Source organism: Ornithorhynchus anatinus, chromosome 9 (assembly GCF_004115215.2).
Source record: "Ornithorhynchus anatinus isolate Pmale09 chromosome 9, mOrnAna1.pri.v4, whole genome shotgun sequence".
NCBI classification, from domain to species: Eukaryota; Metazoa; Chordata; class Mammalia; order Monotremata; family Ornithorhynchidae; genus Ornithorhynchus; species Ornithorhynchus anatinus.
In genome coordinates this window covers 54,569,292-54,591,081 of record NC_041736.1, presented here as the reverse complement: position 1 = coordinate 54,591,081, position 21,790 = coordinate 54,569,292, and the positions used below count along the sequence as shown (strand labels likewise).

Sequence of the window (21,790 nt, the reverse complement as noted above, 5' to 3'; positions counted from 1 at the left end):
TGGGTACCAAGCACTGGGTTGCTAATAATAATAATTATGGTATTAACTTTTACTATGTGCTCTGCACTGTACTAAGCAATGAGGTAGATAAGATCAGATTGTACACTGTCCCTATCTCACATGGATGTTAGTTATATTAATGTCTGATTCGCCCTCTAGACTGTAAGCTCCCTCCAGACTGTAAGCTCGTTGCGGGCAGGGAACACATCTTTTTATGATTGTATTGTACTCTCTCAAGCGCTTAGTACAGTGGTCTTCACACTGTAAGTGCTCAATAAATATGATTGAATGAATGTACAAAAATGAAGAAATTGTAAGCTCGTTGTGGGCAGGAAACGTATGTACCATCTCTGTTGTACTCTCCCAAGCACTTAGTACAGTGCTCTGCACACAGTAAGCACTGAATAAATCCCGATGATGATGATGATGATGACTCGAGGCTCAAAAGTGGGAGGAAGAACAGGCTTGAATCTCCATTTTACATATGAGGAAACTGAGGCACAAAACAGTTTAGTGACTTGCCCAAGGTCACACAGCGGGCAAGTGGCAGAACTGGAATTAGAATCCAGGTTCTCTGACTTCCAGACCCATGGACTTCCCAGACGCCCTCCTCTTCCTCCTCCTCCTCCTCCCAGTTCATCTCAGGACTGTGTTTTGACCTGTCCTTCAGCTGCTCTCCAGTCCTCGATGTTGCCCAGGGTGGGTTTGGGGCCAGAGGCCTGACGAGACTGAGCCGGTGGGAATCTAGATGTCCAAAGGATGCTTCCAGTGTCCAGAGGAGGAGGCGGAAAAAGAAGGAGAGGGAAAAGAAGAGGAGAAAGCGGGGAGGAGAGGAAGAGATCAAGAAAGAGGAGGAGACACAGGCATTAAGGAGGGAAGAGTTTTTAAATGCTTCCAGTGCCTTGGGAGAAATCTTCAAATGGCAGAACAGGCTACACCTTGCAGCCTTTTGAAGCATTTAAGCAAGCAGTGGGGATTGTTTGTTCCACCCCTCTTTCAACGCTCCACCTCTAAGGCCACCAGTCCACTTTTCCTGCACACAGTGACTAACTTGTGGACAGGCCCTGAGCCATCTCCTGGAAATCTCTTCCGGAATATTACGGCAGAGAAACATTCCTTACTTTCCTGTGCGATCTGAAGACATTATCCGAGGGTTATTTTTGTTTGGTATTTTTGAGAAGTGGGGTTGTTGGAGGATTCCTCTCGGACATGTTCGGATTTGAATTAATTAGAATTCCTGTACAGTTCTCTTCGGTTATAATTATAGCTTAATTTGATTGCTTAATAGCTCTGGTTTTCGTAATGTTTAGCACCTGTTGTAAATTGCTTAAGATAAATCACCTTCTACCATGTTTACACCCAACTTTTGCATCTTCTTTGCTGCTTGCAGGCTCCGGATGGAAGCTGGCTATTCTGCTCACAGGTTCCTTTGTAACATGCCTTCCTGAGAGAGTAGGATTAGCAGTAAAAGCACTTGGGAAGCACTGGGTGCGCTTGGGCACTAGGGAAGTACAATCCAAGCAAACACATTCCCTGCCCACAAGGAGCTTAGCCTGGAACAGAGGAGGAAAACAAAAATATTTAAACTCAAAGCTCCTTAAGGACAGGAATTGTGTCATCCACCAACTTTGTGTATTGTACTCTTCCAGTAAGCCCTCAGAAAATGGCTCTGAGTGATTGACCAAAAGGAAATCACTGCATGCACAACTGAATGAATGCCTAAGAACTGAGGAAGGGGTACAAACAAGTTCTAGAGACAGCTGATTTAACCAGAGAAGTGACTTTCATCGAAATGCATCTTGACAATGGCAATTTGGGGGGAAAAAACCCCAAGAAGAGCAAGAAAAAAAAACCCCAAATATTTCAGCCCCAGTGAACTGCGAGAACGCTGACCTGTGGTATTCTGCAGACTTCCACTTATGGGTCACCTTTTTTTTTTCACCTTTCCAATGCACAAGACAGAGGGTTTTTCATCCTTTCTTTCCAGGATTTTTAGACAGGAGTGGGAAGCCTGCATCATTAATTGATTTCTTCCATACATTGTGCTATGATACAATTTTTCAAGGCTCTGCATAATTGTGTTCTCCGTGGCAGTGTTCTGTGTTCTGTCCTTGTCATATTGTCATTGAAGGCTGTTTCCACCCTCTGTAATTGGAGATGTTCTACTTTTGGACAAAGGTGTGGGAGCAGCTCAGGGGAACAGCACTGACATTTACTTCATCAATTTATTTTTATTGTTCCTACATTTATTGCAGCTATAACAGCCCTTTAATAGTTATATCTCCTCCCTGTAGGGTATTCTGGTATTTGAAATTTTTTTAACTCATTTGTTCTCATAGATAACAGTAAAGTGCATTTCACGCTAACCTTTAGGTTTCAATCTCCTCTCTTCCTTTGGCTGTGAAGCAGTTGCAGCTTTAAACTTTTACTGCTTTGCCAGCCTAAAGGCCACCTCCCGCCAAGTCCATTGTGCACTAGACGCTCCACAAATTAGTGGTCCTGAAATTTCTAGGGAGGTGAATCCTCGACCGGGAGCGCGGCTCTTCCTGGCGTTCAAAACTGGCCGCCCTTTTAATGGGGGTGGGCAAGGGTGGGCGGGGAGAAAGCTGGGATCGAGAGGCTGGAGAAATGTAAGTTTGTGGTAAATATCGACAGCTGTCTCTAATTTTACACGCTCCACTCAACCAAGGCGTGGCCTAGTGGATAGAGCACGGGCTTGGGAGTGAGAAGGACCTGGATTCCAATCCCCTCTCTGTCATTTGTCTGCGGTGTGACCCTAGGCAAGTCACTTTACTTCTCTGTGCCTCAGTTACTTAATGTGTGAAATGGGGAGTAAAACTGAGAGCCCCAGGTGGGACAGCAACCGTGTCCAACCTGATTAAGTTGTAGTTACCCCAGTGCTTAATACAGTGTCTGGCACATAGTGCTTAACAAACACAATTTAAAAAAAATTGAGGATGGTGAGATGATTAAATCTTTATAAATGGGAAACAGCACACTTGACCAGTGATGACGCTGCTCCAGGAGTGGATGGTGAATGGATGGATGAATGGATGGATGGATGGATGGATGGATGGATGGATGGATGGATGGAAGGAAAATGGGCTTCTTTTGGGGTACTTGGCCTTCTCCCTCACATCCCCTCACCCAAAGAAATAATAATAGTTGTGGTATTTGTGAAGCACTTCCTTTGTGGCCAGCACCGTCCTAAGCACTAGGGTAGGTAGAAGACAATCCACCTGAAGTAGTGTTTTTTCTTCTCTTTTTTTTATGATATTTGTCAAGTGTTCTTCCAGTCTTCTGCTGCACTCGGGACTCTTTCAGGGATCAGGCCATACTTGCTCTTCCTCACGGCATTTACACTGTGCATCCAGTGGGTGCTCAAGAAATACTGCTGACCAATTGATTCGAGTAACAAGAAAAATGCAAGCAAATTCAGAAACTAGGAAGGTCGGGGGCTTGGGGAGGAATCTATGATTCTTTTTCCAAGAAGAGACCTCTGGAGGTCATCGGACCCCATCCCCTGCCTCCCACCCAACATCTACATCTGCCTAGGCCCAGGAAGGCATTTCCCAGCCACGGGGGTGTTGAGCCACGTGCAGCCTCCCTTGGGATGGGTTGGATTTTTTCCCTGGGCATCAGTCGCTATCCCTGGGGAGGGATCCGGCTTCGGGGGAGACGCCAGCAGGGCGCTGATCCAGCGTGAGGGATTTTGTGATTCCCCCATGGCGGGCTTGGCCTCCCAGCCACACACTAGTTGCTCTCCAGGTTCTGACTCACTCTCTTCGCTCGCTCAACAGCCCCGAGGGGAGGCTTGCTGAGGCAAACGGGTGGGCTTGTTGCAGCTTGAGCATTTAAGGGCTCAGAGAACACGCCCAGTGCACTGTGGGGGCCTGGGGGACTACCCATTTGCTACCCTCCCAGGCCGGTGGCTGCTGCCCTCTGAGAGGGAGCCCCACGGGGGGACCGAGACTTGGCCGGAACATTTTGTTTGGCTCTACCCCAGCACTGAGCACAGTGCTTGGCACACAAAGAGTGCCGATCAATACCAGTCAGCGTCATCCTCCCCGCACCAGTCAATTTTGCAGAAATGACTGTAATAACCAGGCTAATTAATAATAATTGTGTTTGTTAAGTCCTTAGTATGTGTCAAGCACACTACACTAAGCGCTGGGGTTGATAGGAGACAATCAAGTCGGAAACAGTCCCTGGCCCACATGAGGTTCTCGGTCTAAATAGGTGGGAGAATTAGAAATGGATCCTCATTTTTCAGACAAGGAAATGGAAGCACACAGAAGTGACTTTCTTTGGATCACACACCAAGCAATCCGCATAGACAGGATTTGAACCAGGTCCTTCCAAAGGCAGGACTGGCAGACCCGACTTTTAGAGGAACAATCCAACAAATCAAGAGAAAATCCTGTGCCTGGAGAATGCTGGTCAACCGTGCCTGCTGGGGAGATTCAAACTCCAAGAGACCATGGGGGCCGGGGGAGATACAGCAATGCTACCGAGAGTGCAGAGAACCAGTGCTGACATTCACAAACTCACTCTGATGGGTCATCTCCAGAAGCGGGGCGAGAGGCTTTAGCTGCTTCCTCCCAGGATTTCACTAGGATTTGGAGCTTTCTAGAAAGGGAGGTTGTTTCACCAGCAGTCAGACTCAAAGGCTCTAAAGGAGGAAAGGGAGAATCAACCAATCAGTTGTAACGATTTAGTGCACACTGTGCGAAGAGCACTGTACTAAAGGCTTGGAAGGGTACAACGCAACAGAGCTGGTAGACACATTCCGTGCCCTCAAGGAGCACCAGCCGATGGACAGAAGCAAGGACTAGACCCAAGGACTGGATCCAACTCTGCTAAGAGAGTGCAGTGGGTCTTTGGGAGACTGTAAGCCCATCAGAGGGCAGGGACTGTCTCTATCTGTTACCAATTTGTACATTCCAAGCGCTTAGTACAGTGCTCTGCACTTAGTAAGCGCTCAGTAAATACTATTGAATGAATGAATGAATGAATGAATGAATGAATGGAAAGTCACTTAATCTCTCTGTGTTCTGTTTTCCCAGCTGGAAAATAGGAAGAAGACTTTTGTTCCTCACCCTTCGAAGAGCTCCTAAGTGGGTGAAAGGAGATGGTTTGAGTTCTTCAGAAGACCCTATAAAATCTGAGGTACCGGTATCGATGTTGTATTGGTATTACCACCACTAGATTGAAAGCTCCACATTAGATGTGAACTCCTTAAGAGCGGGGATCAGGTCTACCGAAATTCTTGTTGTACTCTCCCAAGTGCTTAGTACAGAGTAGGTGCTCAGTGAGGAGAAGCACAATGGCTTAGCGTATAGAGCACGGGACTGGGAGTCAGAAGAAACTGGGCCCTAATCCTGGCTCCACCACTTGTCTGCTGCGTGACCTTGGGCAGTATGTCTCCCTGCCTCTAGACCGTAAGCTTGTTGTGGGCAGGGAATATGTCTGTTTATTGTTACATTGTACTCTCCCAAGTGCTTAGTACAATGTTCTGCAAATAGTATGTGCTCAATAAATATGAGTGAATGAGTGAATGAACTGAACTTCTCTGTACCTCAGTTGCCGCATCTGACAAATGGGAATTAAGATGGGGAGCCCCATGTGGGACATGGACTGTGTCCAAACTGATTTGCTTGTATCTATCCCAGTGCTTAGTACTATGCCTGGCACAGAGTGAGTGCTTAGCAGATACCATTAAAAAATAAATAAAAATCAATTAAATACCACTGATCAATTGTTGAATAAATACAATTGAATGAATGACTAGATCATTTCTCAGGAACTGGGTAAGATATGAGGATATTAATAAGGAATTGGGTAAGATATGAGGATATTAATAAGCTTTCAGGTTGAGGGAGAAATGAGTTTGGAGGAACTGAAAAGCATTGGGAAGATTTGTGTTTTTCCCATCAAGCAATTGTAATTTTTGAGCTCCCACTGAGCGCTAGACAGTATATTAATTGCTTGGGGGAGTACAACCATAAGAAGACACAGGTTTCCTGCCCTCAAAGAAGCTTACAATTTCCAAATGACTGCTTGGGCTTCATAAAATATGAGAGCAATTCTGCGCCTCTCTGTGGAAGGTTCACTTCTGATTTTGAAAGCAGAGTAAACACAGCTCTAGTTCAGATTTGAAACCCATTACTCAACATTCGATCACCATTAATTCCTCTAGACTGTAAGCTTCTTATGGACAGGGAAGGTGTCTACCAACTCTATTGTATTGTACGTTCCCAGTTGCTCAGTACAGTGCTCTGCACCCACCAAGTGCTGAACAAATCCCATCGATTGATTGATTGGAGGAGGCAACAGAAACGAGGCAGGACCCCAGATCTCACACAAATCCGTACCGCCTCAGCATGAACGTCTTTAAATCAATTTCTCCACCTACTCCACATTTCTCTGTGCAATTTTTTAATCTATAATTTATGAAAGATGTCACTGGATAGGGCCTTCACTCTGCCTGGCTGGAACTTCTTCTAAAGTGCTTCCCAGTGGGCGGCCTGACTCCTCTTTGATTACCATGTGATTAGTTTGTTCAGCTGATGGCCTTTCTTCTCTAAGATACTCATTGTGTCTTCTGCCTCCTATGCAGTTCTGAAGAATTTAAATGAGCCATTTTATTTCTCCCTACAAGCCCAAATCGACCAGATCCAGCCACACCCCTTCTGCTTTCCCCATTTAGTGCAGCTAATAAAAAGTTGTGTGAATTTGGAGGACTCCAGCTAAGGAAGGATGAGTGTATGCAGCTTCTGACTCTGTCCTCGTACCATCCAAGAGTCTAAATGCTGCTAGAGCAGGAAAGCCAGGACGGGGATGGCGAGGGATGTACTGTGGCCAAGTGGATAGAGCACGGGCCTGGGAGTCAGAAGGACCTGGGTTTTAATCCCGGCTCCATGGTTTATCTGCTGCTTGACCTTGAGCAATTCACTTCATATGGCCGTGCTTCAGTTCCCTCATCTGTAAAATGGGATTAAGACCATGAGTGCCATGTGGAACAGAGACTGTGTCCAACCTGATTTGCTCGTATCCTCCCCGGCGTTTAGTACAGTGCTTGGCACATAGTAAGAGCTTAACAAATATCACAATTATTAGCATTATCATTATTACTATTATTATTATGTCTCTCAGCTCAGGGAGATTAGATCTTGGCACTTGGGAAGTAACACCACCCACTTTGGCCAGAAAGGGACCCACTGAATCAAAATGCAAAGTGAGAAGCCGTGTGGCCTAGTAGAAACAACATAAGCCTGGGAGTCAGAGGACCTGGGCTCTAATCCTGGCTCTTCAAATGCCTGTTCTGTGACTTGCATCCCTGAGCCTCACATTCCTCATCTACAAAAAGGGGATTCAATATTGATTTTACCTCTCCTTTAAGCTGTGAGCCCCATATGGGACAGGAACTATGTTGGATCAGATCGTGCTGTATCTACCCCAGTGCTGAGCACAGTGGTTGGCACATAGTAAACATTTAAATGTCAATGTTATTATCATTAAATCTTGAAGAAACCTTGGCTGTTTCAGAGAAAGGAAAGAAATAAGCTAAATCAGCCCCTTTCCCCCAACCATTCAAAACTTCTCGTCTTCCTACCAAAACCCTGCCCTCCCCATCACTGTAGACAACATCTCCTGCTCCCTGTCTCAGAAGCCCATGACCTGGACAGTATCCTCAATTTGTCTCCCTATTCATCCCACATATTCAATCTGTCACCCAATCCTGTTGGTTCGACCTTCACGACCCCTCTGAACAAACAAACCCCTGTCCTTTCCTCTCCATCCATGTTTCTGCACTCCTTGAGAACGTCCAGTGGTTGCCCATCCACCTCCACATCAAACAGAAAGTGCTTACCATTGGTTTTAAAGCACTCAATCACCTTGCCCCTCATCTTACCTCACTGATTTCTTACTACAACCCAGCACACTCCTCTAATGCCAACCTACTCACTTTATCTTGATCTTGTCTATCTTGAATCTGGCTATTTGCCCTCTCTCTGGCTAGGAACTCCTTCCCCCTTTAACAGACCACCAATCTCCACATTTTCAAAGTCATCCTAAAATCCCATCTCCCCCAAGAAGTCTTAGTCCTCACTTCTCCTTCTGCATCACCTTGCACTTCAGTCTGTGCCCTTTAAGCACGGGATATTCACCCTATCTTCAATCCCATAGGTACATATCTGTAATTTATTTAAATGTCTGTCTCTGAGGTACTCTCAAGCGTTTAGTACGGTGCTCTGCATAAAGTACTCAATAAATACCATTGAGTGAGCACTGGGTGAACTAAGAGAGCCATCCTGAGCTAGAACAGGGATGGGAGATATCAAGGAGGTGGTTTGTGGGGAACGATAATGGCACAGTTCCCTCGGCAGACCTAAGAGTCCAGGGCCAAGAACTTGGCGGCCGGAGACAATGACGGTCTTGAAGATGGGACTCCAAAGGGATTCCTCCCTCCCAAGTCCAAGGCAAATTCCCCTTGGAGCCTCAGATTCCCCATCAATCAATCAATCAATCAATGGTATTTATTTCGTACTTATGGTATGCAGAGCACTATTTTCATATTTGTTAAGTGCTTACTTTGGACTGTGTCCAAACTGATTTTCTTGTATCCACCCCAGCGCTTAGTACAGTGTCTGACATATAGTAAGTACTTAAAAATACCATTATTATTATTTTTATTATTATTACTGTTATACAAGCCAATCGGGTTGGGAACGGCCCGTTACCCACATGGAGCTCATAATCTTACTCCCCGTTTTACAGAAGAGGTAACTGAGGCCTAGAGAAATTACATGACTTGCCCAAGGTCACACAGCAGAAAAGTGGCAGAGCCAGGATTAGAACCCAGGTGCTTCTGACTCCCAGGCCCATGCTCTGTCCACTAAGCCACATTGCTTCTCACTGATCTAAGTGCTTAACAGAGTACAATATAATAGAGTTGGCAGATGTGTTGCCTGACCACAAAGAGCTTACCGTCCTGAGGGGGAGACAGACATTAATATAAATAAATATATTATATATATGACCACAAGAGTTGGTTCTGATAGTGCTGGCTGCTGTTGCCCCAGAAGGTGGCACTGGGCAGATGGCTGGGCATTTGGGGGCAGCCACCCGCACTCCTTTAGAGGGGCCTGGGCTCCAAGCGGGAGCAGAGACTTGCACCCGGGACAGTGAGTGAGAGCTTGGGGTTCAGAGGGCTGTGGGCAGAGGAAGAAGCTCATCCTGGGCCGACCCTCTCATACGACACTCCAATCTGCACTTCGCTTTAGTCGGTCAAGATTGTTCACTGAGATTTAAGCCTCAATTCTCTCCCTGAGGAGACATCTCTCCTGTCTCCCCAATCCCCGTTATAAATAATACTAATAATTATGGTATCTGTTAAGCGCTTACTATGTGCCAAGTACTGTTCTAAACGCTGGGGTAGATATGAGGTAATCAGGTTTCATTCATTCATTCATTCAATAGTATTTATTGAGCGCTTACTATGTGCAGAGCACTGTACTAAGCGCTTGGGATGAACAAGTCGGCAACAGATAGAGACAGTCCCTGCCGTTTGACGGGCTTACAGTCTAATCGGGGGAGACGGACAGACAAGAACGATGGCACTAAACAGCGTCAAGGGGAAGAACATCTCGTAAAAACAATGGCAAATAAATAGAATCAAGGCGATGTACAATTCATTAACAAAATAAATAGGGTAACGAAAATATATACAGTTGAGCGGACGAGTACAGTGCTGTGGGGAGGGGAAGGGAGAGGTGGAGGAGCAGAGGGAAAAGGGGAAAATGAGGCTTTAGCTGCGGAGAGGTAAAGGGGGGATGGCAGAGGGAGTAGAGGGGGAAGAGGAGCTCAGTCTGGGAACGCCTCTAGGAGGAGGTGATTTTTAAGTAAGGTTTTGAAGAGGGAAAGAGAATCAGTTTGGCGGAGGTGAGGAGGGAGGGCGTTCCAGGACCGCGGGAGGACGTGACCCAGGGGTCGACGGGAGGATAGGCGAGACCGAGGGACGGCGAGGAGGTGGGCGGCAGAGGAGCGGAGCGTGCGGGGTGGGCGGTAGAAAGAGAGAAGGGAGGAGAGGTAGGAAGGGGCAAGGTGATGGAGAGCCTTGAAGCCTAGAGTGAGGAGTTTTTGGTTGGAGCGGAGGTCGATAGGCAACCACTGGAGTTGTTTAAGAAGGGGAGTGACATGCCCAGATCGTTTCTGCAGGAAGATGAGCCGGGCAGCGGAGTGAAGAATAGACCGGAACGGGGCGAGAGAGGAGGAAGGGAGGTCAGAGAGAAGGCTGACACAGTAGTCTAGCCGGGATATAACGAGAGCCCGTAATAGTAAGGTAGCCGTTTGGGTGGAGAGGAAAGGGCGGATCTTGGCGATATTGTAGAGGTGAAACCGGCAGGTCTCGGTAACGGATAGGATGTGTGGGGTGAACGAGAGGGACGCGTCAAGGATGACACCGAGATTGCGGGCCTGCGGGACGGGAAGGATGGTCGTGCCATCCACGGTGATGGAGAAGTCTGGGAGCGGACCGGGCTTGGGAGGGAAGATGAGGAGCTCAGTCTTGCTCATGTTGAGTTTTAGGTGGCGGGCCGACATCCAGGTGGAGACGTCCCGGAGGCAGGAGGAGATGCGAGCCTGAAGGGAGGGGGAGAGGACAGGGGCGGAGATGTAGATCTGCGTGTCATCTGCGTAGAGATGGTAGTCAAGGCCGTGAGAGCGGATGACCCTTGAGGAACTCCCTCGATCTCGTCATCTCCTACTGCTGCACTATCTCCTCACTCACCAACTCTGAAATCCCTCTCTCTGACCATAACCTTCTCACCTGCCTCATCTCTCACACTCCCTCCCCCTGCAAATCTTCGCTACTGCCCCACAGAGACCTCCGCTCTCTCGATCCCATCCGTCTTTCCAATAGCATCTCGCCTCACCTTGCCGCCCTGTCCTCTCTTCCCACTCTCGACGATCAGGTCTCCGCTCTCAACTCCACCCTCTCTACTCATCTCGACTCTCTCGCCCCCCTTTCCCTCCGCCGCTCTCGCTCCACTAACCCACAGCCCTGGATCACCTCCTCCGTCCGCCTCCTACGCTCCTATGCTCGAGCTGCTGAGCGCTGCTGGCGAAAGTCCAAGCACCAAGCCGACCTCACACACTTCAAATTTATCCTTTCCTGCCTTAGGTTTCCCCACGTGGGGCTCACGGTCTTAACCCCCATTTTTCTGATGAGGTAACTGAGGCAAAGAGAAGTGAAGTGGCTTGCCCAAGATCACACAGCAGACGAGTGGCAGAGCTGGGATTAGAACCCACGTCCTCTGACTCCCAAGCCCGTGCTCTTTCCACTAAGCCAGGCTGCCTCTCTGGTAGCAAATGATAAGCTCCCCCCAGCCTGTAAACTCACTGTGGGAAGGGAACATGTCTACCAACTCTATTATATTCTACTCTCTTAACGCTTAGTACAGTGTTCTGCACATAGTAACGACTCAATAAATACAATCAATTGAGCTCTCAGCACCTCGTGGAATAAAATATCAGAACAGTTTGAACTTGGAATCACTGAGGACCATGTATTTCATTCAATTGCAAGCTCCCGGAGGGCACAGAACGTGTGGTTCTTTTTGTAATTTTATATAGCTATAATTTTATTTATCTGTATTGATGTCTGTCTCCCGCTTTTAGAACGTGAGCTCATTGTAGGCAGGGATTGTCAGTGTTTATTGTTGCATTGTTCTCTCTGGAAAGGTATTCAGAAAGAGAACTTGGCAAGACTTAGAACAGTCCATGCTCTGGGTCATGGGTGACCCAGTCGTTGCCAGAAGACGTTACAGTTACCCTCCCCTCGTGGACAGCCTGTGACTAAGTCCCCCACCAGCCAACCCCAGTGCCCTCTGTTTCATGGTGAGATTCAGATCTCGTGCAGATCTGACCCATTTCCAAATGAGTTCCTACTTCCCAGAGCTCAACATCTGCAAAAGTGCCTTGAACATCGGAAAACTTTTATTCAAAAGTCTTCTAAGTGGCAAATGTAAAGGACTGAGAGGGAAAGAAATGGCACACTTTAGTCCATTAGACGCTAAACTCCTTGAGGGCAGGGACCATATCTACAAATGATATTGTACTTTCCCAAGTGCTTAGTACAGGGCTCTGCACACAATAAGTGACCAATAAATTCCAGTGATTGATCCACCAGTAAGAGGTTGGTTTCTCTCCAAGAGGCAGGCAGAAGGAACACACTCCGGGCTGGATCAGGACTTCAGGTCGGCCCCACCCCTTGACCCAGCTCCGTCTCCCCCAGAACAGCCATCCAACCTCCTTCAGCTTTCCGATTCCCTCTCCGAGGTGAACCCAAGACAAAACAGCCCGAAGGGACCCTTCCCATCTCACATCTCATAAACACAAACAGCTCAGTAAGGAATGCCCCCAGATCTGCTGCTAATTCTTTTTCAAAGGTTTCCTCCACAAACATAATGACAATCACCGCCACCGTCAGATTTATATCAAGGTGCTATTTCACACTCACATCAGCACCACCCATGTAGAGAAAACAGACACACACACACACACACACAGGAAAACATGAAAGTCGCAGGCAGTACTGAGAATGCTGATTATAAGTCATCTGACAGATATAATTACAGGAATTGCTCCCTCTCCCCAAACTGTTATTTATTTCTGTAGCTCTGACCCCTTTGCCGGGTTCTCCCGCCAAAAGCTGGCTTTGCTAACTGAAAGCAAATCCAAGCCAAATTCTACGCGTCCTCTCGGCCCGACGCCAGGAAATGTGTCGATTTTCGTGAGCTGGGGTGATTTTGCCCAAAGTCTGCAATGTGTCTGGACATGAACGGCTTTTCCCTTGGTGAGCCTAGCCCTGACCAACCAGGAAGTTAGAGACGGAACGAGAAAGATTCCGCCCCTGAAAATAATTCGCTTTCATTATACAAGGACTTTCCTGTAGGTCCTTTTCTGTCTAGATTCATCAGTTCCCTTTTTCCCCCATCTTACCTGACTTTTAATCTTCTAAATAATAATAATAATGAGAGTGGTATTTATTAAGGGCCTACTGTGTGCCAGGCACTGTACTAAGCTGAATTGTTTCTATCGTTCACTAGTAATTTCTCCGCTTCTAATATCTTTGCTAAAGCTTAATTCAGCTTTATCATAGAAATAACAATCAAACTGTGCATCAATTTTTTTTTAAATGGCAGGGAACAGTCTTGGATTCACTAGCAGATTGGTTCTGGCTAGGAAGGGGGGAAGGGGTCACTGAGAGAAGGAAAAGAAAAGAAAAATAAACAGTGACCTTCATCCAACAAAACAGCATTTGTTAGACAATCAGCATTTCCAGCTGGAGTGAGAACTCCCATTATTGTAATTTTGTTCTGTCCTTTTTGAGGGGGTCTTCATCCCACCCTCTGGATACCTGCAGATGAAGCAGAGGAGCCTAGTGGAAAGATGCAAAGACCAAGGGCTTGGGCGTCAGGAGTTCCAAGATCTAATCCCGGCTTCACCTCTTACTTGCTGTGTAACCTTGACCAAGTCACTTAACATCTCTGTTCCTCAATTTCCTCATCCATAAAATGGGGATTCAATACCTATTCTTCCTCCCCTTAAGATTGTAAACTCCTTGTGGGACAGGGACTGTGTACCATCTGCATTTATTATATCTACCTCAGCGATAACTATTTATTTATATTTATGTCTGCCTGACCCTATAGACTGTAAGCTCATTGTGGACAGGGAATGTGTCTGTCACATTGCTCTCCCAAGTGCTTAGTACAGTGCTTTGTACACAGTAAACACTCAAAAAAAATAGACTTACTACTACAGTGCTTGCCGTATAATAAGCAATTTAAAAATACCACGATTATTATTACAATATATTATTAATGGAGAAGCAGCGTGGTTCAGTGGAAAGAGCCCAGGCTTGGGAGTCAGAGATCATGAGTTCTATTCCCGGCTCTGCCACTTGTCAGCTGTGTGACTGTGGGCAAGTCACTTCACTTCTCTGTGCCTCAGTTACCTCTCTGGAAAATGGGGATTAAAACCGTGAGCCTCATGTGGGACAACCTGATTATCCCGTATACCCCAGCACTTAGAACAGTGGCCTGCACATAGTAAGCGCTTAACAAATACCATCATTATTATTATTATTATTATTATTATTAATGGGGATGATGTTTGCAGTTAAATAGAAATTCAGGGTTTTAAGGACCACACTCTTCCAATCCTTGATAAGATTTACAACTTGGTGAAACCCCATAGTCTCTCAATTCTTCACTTTTCCATTTCATTCTTCACTGAGGAAATCAATAAACTTCAATGCAAAGGATGCAATTATTTTCTGGCCATGTGTGAATTTCTTAACAAGCTAGTAGGTCTGGCCTCAAGAGCACAGATCATCAGAGGTGCTTGGTTTCTAGATGGTGGAAATAGAGTTTCACCATACTCACAAACACCCATCTGCTCCAGGTGCTTTCGGGACCAAACTGTGAAATTTGGGCCCGAGAGACTTTGGTGGAATGTGCATTTACTGACCAGACTTGTTAAAGAACCAAGAACTGATCAAATTCATTCAAGGGAGTGAGAAAGCAACAAAGGAGAGAAAGAGTGAAAGAGCGAGAAAGAAACTGGATGCAAGAAAGAGAGAGAAAGGCAAGAAAGCAAGTGATGAAAAAAAGGAATATCATGTTTTTCCCAGGTCCAGTGTCTACCTCCAGGGGGCTGGGGAAATGAAGATATGACAGAGGTTTGCAAGTGAAAATAAAGAAAAGAGAAAGAGAGAAAAAGATCCTCAAGTTCACCCAATGAATCGGGAAGATGATGATGCCTAAAGCTTACATGATGAAGACAGTGAGTGGATAGCATGCCAAAAGGTTAGATTGCCAAGCTGAACGATGGAAAGAAAGAGCTAGAGGGGCAGAGGATGAAAATGAAGAGGGAGAATTAGACAGGGAGCAATGTGGATTAGAGGAAAGAACGTAGGCCTGGCAGTCAGAGGCTGTAGGTTCTAATTCTGGCTCTATCACTTGCCAACTGTGTGAACTTGGACAAGTCACTTAACTTTTCTGTCTCAGTTTCCTCATCTGTAAAATGGAGATTCAATTCCTTTTCTCTTTCCTACTTGGACTGTGAGCCCCATGCAAGATAGGGACTATGTCCAATCTGATTAACCCCAGTCCTTAGGACAGTGTTTGACAATAGAAAGTGCTTACATACAATAAGAGGGAGAACTTAGGAAAAGGGATTGAGGAGAGACAGAGAGCTCAACCAAGCTGTTCACTAGGCTGGCTTGTTTGGTGTGTGTTGTGTTTTTTCCAAATCTCTCCCACTGAAAGCCTCACCTTGCCCTGCAGCAAATGAAACCAAGCTACAGCCCTGCCATTGTGACAGCATTAATACATAGTGGTCTATGTAATTTGTTCCACCTTTCTTAAAGCCATAGCACCCTTTCAGTCCAAATAAGGCTCAAAGTCCATTTCACAGTTCCAGAATGAGGTCACAGACACCATCAACCAGAGAACACAGAACCTGAGCCCTGGGAATGGGGAGAAGAGTGGAGAGGGAAGGGAGGTCGAAGGAAAAACCAGGGAGAAAAGGAGAAGGCCTTCACCAACTTTGAGTTGAGGAAGATGGAAAAATAAAAACGAAAAGTATGTTCAATTGGATTCCTTCAAGCAGTTAATATCCACAAAGAGAAAAATTGAAACGTGATCCAAAGAAAATGCTTTGTAAAATTTGCTTGGTTTCCATACTGGGATAGATTGCCGCCCCATGACCAAAGTCGATTCTTCAGAGCAAACCGGAGTTTTTGCACTCCATGGAAATCTCCAGAAAACATATATGTACTATCTGTACACTATACACCTTCTTTCTCCTCCTCCCTTTTTCCCTTTCTCTCATTTGTCAGGCACAAATATAATTTCTTTTTAAGAAAAAGAAAAAAATGCTTCACAAAACCACTTCAAGGAAACTGGCTTTTCTATCTCCAAAACCATCTGCCGGGGTAGAGGTTGGTTTCAATGGACAAGATATTTCTATCAGGCCTCATTTTTTGGTTTTCAATTAAGGAATTTTTTTTTACTACTATAAAATCTTTGGAGATTTGAAAACCACTTTAAGAAAAAACCCAAAGAAACCCGTCTTAGGATATTAGTCACTGAGACCAGGAGTGAGGAGCTCCAGCTATAAACTGATAGCAACTCTGTCTCTAAAACAGGAAAAAAAAGACTAACAAACTACTTTGAATTTTAACAACTAGAAATAATGCTGGCAAACTAGTTTCCTTTCCTTAAAATGCAATAAAAAGATTCAAATTGACTCCCAATGGTTACTTCCCAATAAAGAAGGTGGCTAGGGATTTCAAGCAAAGGCAAGGATGAGCCACTGGAGAAAAACAGTTAGCTGTGAAGGAATAAAAATATGAGCTGGAAATAAATTTAAAATCACAGGAGAACAGATTTGGTATGCACTGGACCTCTCATATTTCATCAGTGAATGAAACGAAATGCAAATGAATGGTGGGGGCAGGAGGGAGAGGAGGGGAAACAACAGAGAATTGGGGAGGGGTTATCCTAGAAAAAAACGATAGAAGAAATGGAAAAAAAATCCTAGTGGCTAAGTGCCTGTTCCCCAAATCAGGACATTTCCATTTACAGGGAATAACAACTGTCCTCTTATCTCCCCTTTGAATCTTGCAATCACCTTTTCACACACTATTAAGGAATTTGCCTTCCCAGCTGTCCAAAACCCCTTTCCGGTTTGAATTTTCCTCATTCAATTTCTCTCTCTTATTGTCCCTCATTTTAACAAAGCGTGATCCACCATCCAAAAGCCAGGAGGCCATTTGCATTTAGACAAGAGGAAGTCCCTTCACCTGCCATGGAAACTGCTTGCCGAGAGGGCACACACCCGGATGGATAGGGAAGGAATGGCGAAAACCGAAAAGAGGCCTTCAGTGTCTAAGTCGGACTCCTTGGACTGTACAGAAGTCCAAGGAGCATTTGGACTATACAGGCTATACTTCTGTATAGTAAATTCAACTGTAATTCCCTGACTTTCTGCTTTGACAGACTCTCTCCAGAGAGATTGGAACCTAGAATGCCCCCACCATGAATAGTTCAATCAATCAATAGCATTGATTGAGCACTTACTGTGTGCTGAGCACCATACCAAGTTCTTGGGAGGGTACAATACAACGGAAACATGAACCTTCTCCCTTGAGACCCCAGTCCTGGAAGTCTCCTCTCCCACAGTTTTAACCCCCATTTTAAGGTGGAGGTAACTAAGGCAAAGAGAAGTTAAATGTCTTGCCCAAGATTATATAGCAGACAAGTGGCAGAGCCAGGACTAGAACTCCCAGGCCTGTGCTCTTTCTCCTGCAGAGTTTCTTCCATTATTATTGACCTACTTACCCATAACTCCCTCAGTCACCACTGTTCAATCTCTAACCCCAAAATAGTAACCTTTCTCCAAATTCAGAAGCAGGATGGCCAGGTGAATAGACCACAGATCTCAGAGTCAGAAAAACCTGTGTTCTAATCCCGGCTCCCCCATTTGTCTGCGTGATGACCTCGCATAAGTCACTTAACTTCTCTGTGCCTCAGTTATCTCATCTGTAAAATGGAGATAAAGATTGTGAACCCCATGTGGGACATGGACTGTGTCCAACTTGATTAGTTTGCATCTACTCCATCGCTTAGTATATTGCCAGACACATAGTTAGCTCATAACAAATACCATAAAAATAATAGTAAATATCAAGCGACTCATCACTATTTTCCAGAACCCTACCCAGTGAACAACTGAGACTCTGAATTAGGAACCATCTCTTGCAAACAGTCACCAGCCCAAATGGCTGAGCCTGGGATAATCAATGTCTGGCTCAGGGATGGAATTCCCTTTTTAACTTCCCAATACAAATTAAGGAGAATTTATTCTAAACAGCATTTATTGACCACCCACTGAACATGATGCACTGTTCTAAGCACTTGGGAAATGCCAAAGAAATGACACGTTTCCTGCCCCCAAAGAGCTTATACTTTAATGGAGTTGGGGAGACATAAAAATATTAAAAATAGAGAAATGAAAATTAAATTATTGAATGTACAATTGAATAAACAGATAGGCCAAAGTCCTGAGGGATTATAAATAGGTGCATAAATTCTAGAAATGGCGGATTATTTTTTACTACTTCAGGTGCTAAGAATTAATCGCAGAAGACATGTTGGAGGAGAAGGGATTTCAGAATGATTTTGAAAATGTGGAGGGCTGTGATCTATCAGGTTAGGGGAGGGAGAGGATGAGTTCCAACCCTGGGGAACAACATGAGTGATTTATGGGTGGTAGAACAGAGTTTATTTATTTATATTAATGCCTGTCTTTCCCTCCAGACTGTAAGCTCCTTCTGGGCAAGGAATGTATCTACTCTGTTGAACTATACTCTGCCAGAGGAAACAGTGTTGTCTAGTGGATAGAGCCCAGGCTTGGGAATCAGGGGACCTGGGTATATAACCAGCTCCACCACTTGCCTGCTGTGTGACTTTGGGCAAGTGGCTTCACTTCTCTGTGCCCCAATTTCCACAACTGTAAAATGGAAATTCAATACATGTTCTCCCTCTACTTAGACTGTGAGCCCTATGTGGGACAGGGACTGTGACTGACCTGATTGATTTCTTATCTAATAATAATGTTGGTATTTGTTAAGCGTTTACTATGTGCAGAGCACTGTTCTAAGCGCTGGGGGAGATACAGGGTAATCAGGTCGTCCCATGTGAGGCTCACAGTTAATCCCCATTTTACAGACGAGGTAACTGAGGCACAGAGAAGTTAAGTGACTTGCCCACAGTCACACAGCTGAGGAGCGGCAGAGCTGGGACTCGACCTCAGCGCTTAGTACAGTGACACATAGTAAGTGCTTAACAAGTTCTATTTTTTAAAAAAACTTGCTTAGTACAGTACCCTGTCTACAGTACGAGCTCAATAAATACCAATAATTGAGAGAGTCAAGAGCAAAGTACAGTTAGGTTAGCTTGAGAGAACAAAGAGAGCCAGTTGGGAGCTCTGAATGAAGAGAATAGACATATCACGCAATTTACTTCCGTGTGTGTCTTCCCCACCAGATTGTTAGCCTACTGAGGGCAGGGATCATGTATACTAGCTCTACTGTGCTCTTCCAAGCATCTATTTTACTTCAGGCAGTAAGATCTCAATAAATATTATTGATTGGTTGATTGATTTGGATGAGTTGGTAGAGAGCCTTGAAGCCGACTGTGAGGAGTTTAATCAAGATATGGAAGGACAAGGGAAGAGAGTTTTGCAGGGTAGGAATGCCATTTTATTTAATTTTATTTATTTGTATTGATGTCTGTCACTCCCCCTGTTGACTGTGAGCTCGTTGTGGACAGGGAGTGTCACTGTTTATTGTTGATCGTACTTTCCCAAGTGCTTAGTACAGTGCTGTGCACACAGTAAGCGCTTAATATGACAATGAATGAATGAATGTGCCAAGCAACATCGCAAGAAGATGATCTATGCAAAGGCATCACTCAATTAATCAGTGGTATTTATTGAGTGCTATCTGTGTGCAGAACACTGTACTAAGTGCTTGGGAGAGTACGATGCGGCCAAGTTGGTAGACACACTCCCTGCCCATGACCAGTTTACAATCTGGGAGGGGGGAGAGACATTAATGCAAATAATTTATAATACATAATTTATAGAAATATCCATGAATGCTGTGGGGCCAAGGATAAACTGGAAAGGGAAGAGAAGGCAGGGAAACTAATAAGGAGGCTGATATGATAGTCTAGCGATGGTATAATCACAACTTGTATCACTGTGGAAAGGAAGGGATGGAACTGGGAGATTTGTGTAGGAAGAACCTTCAGGATCTGGCCATTGTCTACATGTGAGAGTTGATGGACAGCAAGGAGTCATGGAAGTTAAGGGCTTCTAGGACCGAAAGGATGGGGGTGATATCAACTGAGATAAAGTGAGGATGCCCAAGGCACCCTCCACAAAGTATGTTTATAACAATCTCATCTCATCTCTATTGCAAAATCCACCTCCAGAGCTCCTGACAAGCAATCTTTCCTGCTACACAACTCCTTTCGGGGAGAACTCTTGCCTGACTTCTTAATTCTAATTTTAAAAAGATCCCATATCTTCTCTCTGGCCTGGAACTCCCTCTCCCTCCATATAAGCCAGACCACCACTCTCCCCAGTGTGAGTGAGAACTCCCTCCCTCCTATGTTTCCTTCCCCTCTCCCTCTCTATCCCTTCCTCTTGCCTTCCCTTCTTCCATTTCTCTCCAACCACCAAGTTATCACTCTCTCCAAATTCTGAACTATTTCTTCCACTTTTGCTTCTTGGTCTTCTGCATACATTGCCACTGACAACTCTGGTAACTTTGCCAGCAACCTCCTTCCTTTCTTTTCTCATCTCTAAGGGTCTCTCATCATCACATCAAGGATTGTCTTCTCCACAGGGCCTGTTCCCCTCTTGCTCACAGAGATCATATCCTTCTGTCTCAAAGCCCTGTGCTTTCTGGACCCACCTCTCTCTCTCCCTCCTTGCCTGATCATCACTTTCCCCTCTCTATTCTCTCCCAAATTTCACCCCGACAAAGTGCCACTCATCAATCAAATCAACAGACTTTATTGAGCACCTTCTCGGGGCCTAGAACAACAGAAGAAAAATGTGTCTCCTGTCCTCAAAGAGCTTGCAATCTAACGGGAGACTCAAGCAAATCGGGTGGGACACAATCCCTGTCCCACATGGAGCTCGCAGTCCTAATCCCCATTTTACAGATGAGGTAGCTGAGGCACAGAGAAGTTAAGTGACTTGCCCCAGGTCACACAGCAGATAAGTGACGGAGTCAGGATTAGAACCCTGGTCCTTTCATTTCCAAGCTCATGCTCTGCTTCCAGATCCATCACCTTGCTATACCGGGGTTGTCTCAGTCTTCTGGGACAGAGTCAGTCAGAATAATAACGATTATAATAATAATATTTGTCGAGCACTTACTATCTGCTAAGCACTGAAGTAAGTAGAAAATCATCGGATCAGACACAGTCCCTCTCTCACACAGAGCTCATTAGGAGTGAAGAGTTTCCACTTCTGCCACTGACTTCCTCTCACTCCCCCGCCCCCGACTGCAAGCTCATTATGGCCAGGGAACATGTCTCCTAATTACATTGTTTCATACTCTCTCAAGCACTCAGTACAGTGTTCTGCACATAGAAAGCGCTCCATAAATACTTCTGATCGATTGATTGACTCACTGGGCATATGTGGGCCAACCACACACCTCCTGAGCCTCCCTTCCATCCGTTAGTGGAGAGGTCATTGGGCTGCTTAGCTACTCGATGCCCAAGATTGCCAAGAATTTTACAGAGAGAAAGTTATAGCAATAGCTGGTGAGAATCATTGGTTACAATAGTAATGACAATAACCCAGACTTGCATTATTAAAGGAGAAACTGTCTTTTCTCTGGCCCCTTACCTGGTTCTTGTCCAAAATCCAGTTAAAATTTGGTTTATGGACTATTTCACATCTTAGCTCTTAACCACATCTTCTCAACTGGAACTTCTCACCAACAACCCCACCAACCCCTCTGTCTTGAATGTTGCCCCTATCTTTAACTCCGTATCTCCTTGGATTCATAAGGATTTTTCTATCTCACCCCTTGTCTGCTTGCCTGCTCTCGCAAGGCCGTAATTTTCCACTGCCAACTCCTAGTTAAAAAGCTTTTGCTCTGTCACTCTCTTTGATTCGAGACCATAACTTT

General features: G+C 45.3%; 1 long non-coding RNA gene across 2 annotated transcripts in view; it reads right to left on the bottom strand.

The window, feature by feature from the left end:
* The window catches only part of LOC114814314, a 55,425-nt gene that overhangs the window by 16,634 nt on the left and 17,001 nt on the right, over positions 1–21,790 (bottom strand). Inside the window, exons 2-3 of one of the 2 annotated variants that reach the window (XR_003762090.2) lie at positions 4,552–4,672; positions 3,246–3,391 (exon numbers count right to left, since the gene is read on the bottom strand). This is a non-coding gene — a long non-coding RNA (uncharacterized LOC114814314). Of the gene's footprint in view, positions 1–3,245; positions 3,392–4,551; positions 4,673–21,790 lie in introns of those variants that run through there. The other variant, XR_003762089.2, reaches the window with a different exon arrangement.